Here is a 7,798-nt window from a genome sequence, read left to right on the forward strand (position 1 = left end):
TTTTCATCACATTTGCTGCATAGACCCACACAGACTGTAACTCCCACTGTGGAGGTGGACATCTCAGACCATCTGTAGGTTTATGTACATGATTGGATTACTCTGGAAGTCCATAAAACAACAATGAAGGTGCTGTCTAAACGCTGAAGAGACTGCAAACGTCATCGTACGGTAAAACATTTCAGGTTCATCTGCAGATTCTGTATCTGCTCAGCTTTTCTTCTTCTTTTTATTGGTATTTCAAATTTCAACAAAGGGTGCAAGGATTCAAGTTTGACAAAGTATACAAAACTGATTACATATCCCCACACACCCTCCCCTTACTGCACCACTCTTTCAAACTACTAATATTTTGTAAAATGTACATTTTCAAAAACAAATAAGCCTCTCCATTGCACATTTCCAAAATAAAGCGTGCATCATTAAATATTCAAACAGCAGTGACGTTGAAGTTCTTCATATAATTTAAGAAGGGATTCCAAGTGGAATAACAATCTTGGGTACAACTTCTAGCAGAGAAGCGAATTTTCTCCAAAACCAAATAATGTTAGAGATTATTTATCCACATCTTTAGAGTTGGAGGGAAATTGATCCTTCAATTCTAGAAGAATAAGTCTCCTAGCAATTAAGGTCCCAAAGATAATTATGTTCTGTGGTTGAGATTAAGATCCTGTGGGATTACACCAAATGTTGCAGAAATTACAGAAGGTTTTATAAATCTTTGTAAAACATCTGAAAATACTTTAAATATTGACTGCCAAAAGCATCTAAATTTTACACAGGACCAAAACATGTGAGGTAGTGGCCGTTGATTGTTTACATCGATCACAAATTGACGGTATGAAGATGTCTTTTCCTTCCAGCGGAGCGGTCCGGATTCTCTGGCGCGGCGGAGAATCGTGTCAACACAGTCCTGATGGTGGTGAACTTTTGCAACGATGACTCGGGTCGGGGTTTGTCGTTTTGGCTCCTTGTTTGTAGTCCTCGGTGAGACCGATCTATCAGGATATCCTTATCTATATTTAGGCGAGCTGGAGCCGGCGGTCTCTGGGACATTCAGTATGCGGATGTTGACGCGCCTCATAATTCGACATTTCCCTCGCAGGTTGTTCACTTCTGATTCGAGTTTTTCAACCTTGGTTTGAAGGGACGCGTCGCCGCATCCTCTGACTGTATGAGGTTCCATTTGTGCCAAAAATCTTTTTCATAGGACTGCTGCGGTGCTGCTGGCCAGCTCGGTCTTCAACTTCAAGGCCAACAGCTCCGTTTTAGAATAGAATAGCTTTATTGTCATTGTGCATAGTACAATGAGATTTAAGCATCACCATCAGTGCAAGAACAGTAAGGGAGGGAAAGGTAGTTAATAAAACATTGTAATATAATAAAATCAAAAAAGCAAACAAACAGTATATACAAGTGTGCAATATAAGCTGTAAACTGTATTGAAGAGTGCCGAGATAATTGTGCAAAAATTGCGTATGAAAAAACTGTGCGTAGACATGTCAAAGTGCAGAGGTGGCAATGAGGTAGATAGTTGGAGTAAACAGGAATGTTTTTTTTTCATCTGTGCATTTGGGAATTGAGGATGGTTATTGCCTTTGGAAAGAAGCTGTTTTTTAGTCTGTTCGTTTTGCTTCTGATGCCTCTGTAGCGCCTCCCAGAGGGCATCAGGTTGAACAGGTCTGAGCCGGGGTGTGAACTGTCCTTAATGATGTTTTGAGCCCTAGTGAGACAGCGCGCGGAGTAGATGTCCGTCAGGGTGGGGAGAGGGCACCCAATGATTTTCTGAGCTGTCTCTACGACTCTCTGCAGTCTCTTTTTATCCGCGGCCGTGCAGCTGCCGAACCAAACAGTTATGCAGTATGTGAGCAGGCTCTGGATGGATGACTGGTAGAAGGTCAGCAGCAGGTTGGTGCTAATTTTGTTCTTCCTGAGGACCCTCAGGAAGTGCAGACGCTGCTGAGCCTTCTTGATGATGGCGGTGGTGTTGGCTGTCCAGGAAAGGTCTGCAGAGATGGTGATGCCGAGGAACCTGAAGGTGTGGACCCTCTCCACATGCTCCCCATTAATAAGGAGGGGGGCTGGGTCCGCACCATGTTTCCTGAAGTCGACTATGATCTCCCTGGTTTTGCTGGTGTTCAGGGTGAGGTTGTTCTCTGAGGACCAGGTTGTCAACTTCAGGACCTCCTCTCTGTAGGCAGACTCCTCCCCCCTGGGAATGAGTCCGAACACCACGGTGTCGTCGGCAAACTTGATGATGCAGTTGTTGTTGTGGGCCGGACTGCAGTCATAAGTGTAGAGGCAGTACAGCAGGGGGCTTAGCACACAGCCCTGTGGGGCCCCAATGTTCAGTGTGCGGGTGGAGGAGTGGTGGGGGCCAAGTCTCACAGTTTGTGTTCGGTTTGTGAGGAAGTGGTTAATCCAGTTGCATGTGAGGGGTGGGAGGCCGAGAGTGAGCAGTTTATTGCAGAGTCTGTCCGGGATTATTGTGTTAAAAGCAGATCTGTAATCCACAAAGAGCATCCGGACGTAGCTCTGCTGCTGCTCCAGGTGTTTCAGTGCGGAGTGGAGAGCCACGGCTACGGCGTCCTCTGTGGATCTGTTCTTGCGGTATGCGAACTGGTGGGTGTCCAAGTCAGTAGGGAGGTGGTCTCTGATGTGCTGGAGCATCAGCCTTTCAAAGTACATCATTATGACTGGTGTGAGGGCCACTGGGCGATAGTCATTGAGGCTGGTGGTAGTAGATGTTTTTGGCACAGGGATTATGGTTGCTGATTTCAGGCAGGATGGTATTACTGCCTGGGCCAGGGAGAGGTTGAAGATCTTTGTGAAGGTGGGGGCGAGCTGATGGGCGCACGCCCTGAGCACTTTGCCTGGAACTCCGTCGGGGCCAGCAGCCTTCTTGGGGTTCACTGCTAAGAGCACCCGTCTGACGTCGTGCTCCTGTACAGTGAGTGGGGGTGTGCTGGGACCGGTGGGGGTTGGGACTGGTGTCAAGCCAGCCCTCTCTCGTCGAACGGCTGTCAAGTGAGCCCTCTCTCGAAAACGGTGTGCCCCTTTTTAACATACATCGCGGTAACTGCAAGAAGGACTTACTTCTAAAGTGAAAGCATACATAAAATTTCAATGTATACCCCCCCCCCTCCGAGATATATTATTAGATTTAGATAGTTATATGTCAAATGTGGAATTTCAAAGTAAAATCCAATTGAAATCATGTATGAATGCATTAATGCCACATGTTGACAGAGCTGTAAAATGAAAACTCCTAGTTTCCACAGACTTATTTCACTTCTCACGTATAGTATCCCACCTGGTGATGCCACAAAAAAAGTTTCAGAGGGATCTGATGTGGAATTTCAAAATAAAACACAAGTGAAATCTGTTATTACAGAATTATCGCCACATGTTGACAATGGTGTAAATTGAAAACTCCTAGTTTCCACAGACTCATTTCACTTCTCACTGATAGTATTCCACCTAGTGATGCCACAAAATAAGTTTTAGAGGGATCTGATGTGGAATTTCAAAATAAAACCCATTAGAAGTCTGGTATAAATGCGTTATCGCCATATGTTGACAGAGCTGTAAAATGAAAACTCCTAGTTTCCACAGAGTCATTTCACTTCTCACTTATAGTATCCCACCTGGTGAGGCCACAAAATAAGTTTCAGAGGGATCTGATGTGGAATTTCAAAATAAAACCCAATTGAAATCTGTTATTACGGCGTTATCGCCACACGTTGACAGAGCTGTAAAATGAAAACTCCTAGTTTCCACAGACTCATTTCACTTCTCACTTATAGTATTCCACCTGGTGATGGCACAAAATAAGTTTCAGAGGGATCTGATGTGGAATTTCAAAATAAAACCCAATTGAAATCTGTTATTATGGCGTTATCGCCACATGTTTACAGAGCTGTAAAATGAAAACTCCTAGTTTCCACAGAGTCATTTCACTTCTCACTGATAGATACCCAGCTGGTGATGCCACAAAATAAGTTTCAGCAGGATCTGATGTGGAATTTCAAAATAAAACCCAATTGAAATCTGTTATAAATGCGTTATCGCCATATGTTGACAATGGTGTAAATTCAAAACTCCTAGTTTCCACAAACTCATTTCACTTCTCACTTATATTATTCCACCTAGTGATGCCACAAAATAAGTTTCAGCAGGATCTGATGTGGAATTTCAAAATAAAACCCAATTGGAATCTGTTATTACAGCGTTATTGTCATATGTTTACAGAGCTGTAAAATGAAAACTCCTAGTTTCCACAGACTCATTTCACTTTTCACTTATAGTATCCCACCTGGTGAGGCCACAAAAAAAGTTTCAGCAGGATCTGATGTGGAATTTCAAAATAAAACCCAATTGGAATCTGTTATTACAGCGTTATTGTCATATGTTTACAGAGCTGTAAAATGAAAACTCCTAGTTTCCACAGACTCATTTCACTTCTCACTTATAGTATCCCAGCTGGTGATGCCACAAAATAAGTTTCAGAGGGATCTGATGTGGAATTTCAAAATAAAACACAAGTGAAATCTGTTATTACAGAATTATCGCCACATGTTGACAATGGTGTAAATTGAAAACTCCTAGTTTCCACAGACTCATTTCACTTCTCACTGATAGTATTCCACCTAGTGATGCCACAAAATAAGTTTTAGAGGGATCTGATGTGGAATTTCAAAATAAAACCCATTAGAAGTCTGGTATAAATGCATTATCGCCATATGTTGACAGAGCTGTAAAATGAAAACTCCTAGTTTCCACAGAGTCATTTCACTTCTCACTTATAGTATCCCACCTGGTGAGGCCACAAAATAAGTTTCAGAGGGATCTGATGTGGAATTTCAAAATAAAACCCAATTGAAATCTGTTATTACGGCGTTATCGCCACACGTTGACAGAGCTGTAAAATGAAAACTCCTAGTTTCCACAGACTCATTTCACTTCTCACTTATAGTATTCCACCTGGTGATGGCACAAAATAAGTTTCAGAGGGATCTGATGTGGAATTTCAAAATAAAACCCAATTGAAATCTGTTATTATGGCGTTATCGCCACATGTTTACAGAGCTGTAAAATGAAAACTCCTAGTTTCCACAGAGTCATTTCACTTCTCACTGATAGATACCCAGCTGGTGATGCCACAAAATAAGTTTCAGCAGGATCTGATGTGGAATTTCAAAATAAAACCCAATTGAAATCTGTTATAAATGCGTTATCGCCATATGTTGACAATGGTGTAAATTCAAAACTCCTAGTTTCCACAAACTCATTTCACTTCTCACTTATATTATTCCACCTAGTGATGCCACAAAATAAGTTTCAGCAGGATCTGATGTGGAATTTCAAAATAAAACCCAATTGGAATCTGTTATTACAGCGTTATTGTCATATGTTTACAGAGCTGTAAAATGAAAACTCCTAGTTTCCACAGACTCATTTCACTTCTCACTTATAGTATCCCACCTGGTGAGGCCACAAAAAAAGTTTCAGCAGGATCTGATGTGGAATTTCAAAATAAAACCCAATTGGAATCTGTTATTACAGCGTTATTGTCATATGTTTACAGAGCTGTAAAATGAAAACTCCTAGTTTCCACAGACTCATTTCACTTCTCACTTATAGTATCCCAGCTGGTGATGCCACAAAATAAGTTTCAGAGGGATATGATGTGGAATTTCAAAATAAAACCCAATTGAAATCTGTTATTACGGCGTTATCACCATATGTTTACAGAGCTGTAAAATGAAAACTCCTAGTTTCCACAGAGTCATTTCACTTCTCACTTATAGTATCCCACCTGGTGAGGCCACAAAAAAAGTTTCAGAGGGATCTGATGTGGAATTTCAAAATAAAACCCAATTGAAATCTGTTATTACAGCATTATTGCCACATGTTGACAAAGCTGTAAAATGAAAACTCCTAGTTTCCACAGACTCATTTCACTTCTCACTTATATTATTCCACCTGGTAATGCCACAAAATAAGTTTCAGATAAATCTGATGTGGAATTTCAAAATAAAACACAAGTGAAATCTGTTATTAGAGCATTATTGCCACATGTTGATGACAAAGCTGTAAAATGAAAACTCCTAGTTTCCACAGAGTCATTTCACTTCTCACTGATAGTATCCCACCTGGTGATGCCACAAAATAAGTTTCAGAGGGATCTGATGTGGAATTTCAAAATAAAACCCAATTGAAATCTGTTATTACGGCGTTATCGCCATATGTTTACAGAGCTGTAAAATGAAAGCTCCTAGTTTCCACAGACTCATTTCACTTCTCACTGATAGTATCCCACCTGGTGAGGCCACAAAAAAAGTTTCAGAGGGATCTGATGTGGAATTTCAAAATAAAACCCAATTGAAATCTGTTATTACGGCGTTATCGCCATATGTTTACAGAGCTGTAAAATGAAAACTCCTAGTTTCCACAGAGTCATTTCACTTCTCACTGATAGTATCCCACCTGGTGATGCCACAAAATAAGTTTCAGAGGGATCTGATGTGGAATTTCAAAATAAAACCCAATTGAAATCTGTTATAAATGCGTTATCGCCATATGTTTATATAGCTGTAAAATGAAAACTCCTAGTTTCCACAGACTCATTTCACTTCTCACTTATAGTATTCCACCTGATGATGCCACAAAAAAAGTTTCAGAGGGATCTGATGTGGAATTTCAAAATAAAACCCACTTGAAATCTGTTATTACGGCGTTATCGCCATATGTTTACAGAGCTGTAAAATGAAAACTCCTAGTTTCCACAGAGTCATTTCACTTCTCACTTCTAGTATTCCACCTGATGATGCCACAAAAAAAGTTTCAGAGGGATCTGATGTGGAATTTCAAAATAAAACCCACTTGAAATCTGTTATTACGGCGTTATCGCCATATGTTTACAGAGCTGTAAAATGAAAACTCCTAGTTTCCACAGAGTCATTTCACTTCTCACTGATAGATACCCACCTGGTGATGCCACAAAATAAGTTTCAGAGGGATCTGATGTGGAATTTCAAAATAAAACCCAATTGAAATCTGTTATTACGGCGTTATCGCCATATGTTTACAGAGCTGTAAAATGAAAACTCCTAGTTTCCACAGACTCATCCACTTCTCACTTATAGTATCTCACCTGGTGAGGCCACAAAATAAGTTTCAGATAGATCTGATGTGGAATTTCAAAATAAAACCCAAGTGAAATCTGTTATTAGAGCATTATTGCCACATGTTGACAAAGCTGTAAAATGAAAACTCCTAGTTTCCACAGAGTCATTTCACTTCTCACTTATAGTATCCCACCTGGTGATGCCACAAAAAAAGTTTCAGATAGATCTGATGTGGAATTTCAAAATAAAACCCAATTGGAATCTGTTATTTCAGCGTTATTGTCATATGTTTACAGAGCTGTAAAATGAAAACTCCTAGTTTCCACAGACTCATTTCACTTCTCACTTATAGTATCCCAGCTGGTGATGCCACAAAATAAGTTTCAGAGGGATCTGATGTGGAATTTCAAAATAAAACCCAATTGGAATCTGTTATTACAGCGTTATTGTCATATGTTTACAGAGCTGTAAAATGAAAACTCCTAGTTTCCACAGACTCATTCACTTCTCACTTATAGTATCCCACCTGGTGAGGCCACAAAAAAAGTTTCAGAGGGATCTGATGTGGAATTTCAAAATAAAACCCAATTGGAATCTGTTATTACAGCGTTATTGTCATATGTTTACAGAGCTGTAAAATGAAAACTCCTAGTTTCCACAGACTCATT

This window comes from Oryzias latipes, chromosome 12, assembly GCF_002234675.1.
Source record: "Oryzias latipes chromosome 12, ASM223467v1".
In the NCBI taxonomy this organism is placed as follows: domain Eukaryota; kingdom Metazoa; phylum Chordata; class Actinopteri; order Beloniformes; family Adrianichthyidae; genus Oryzias; species Oryzias latipes.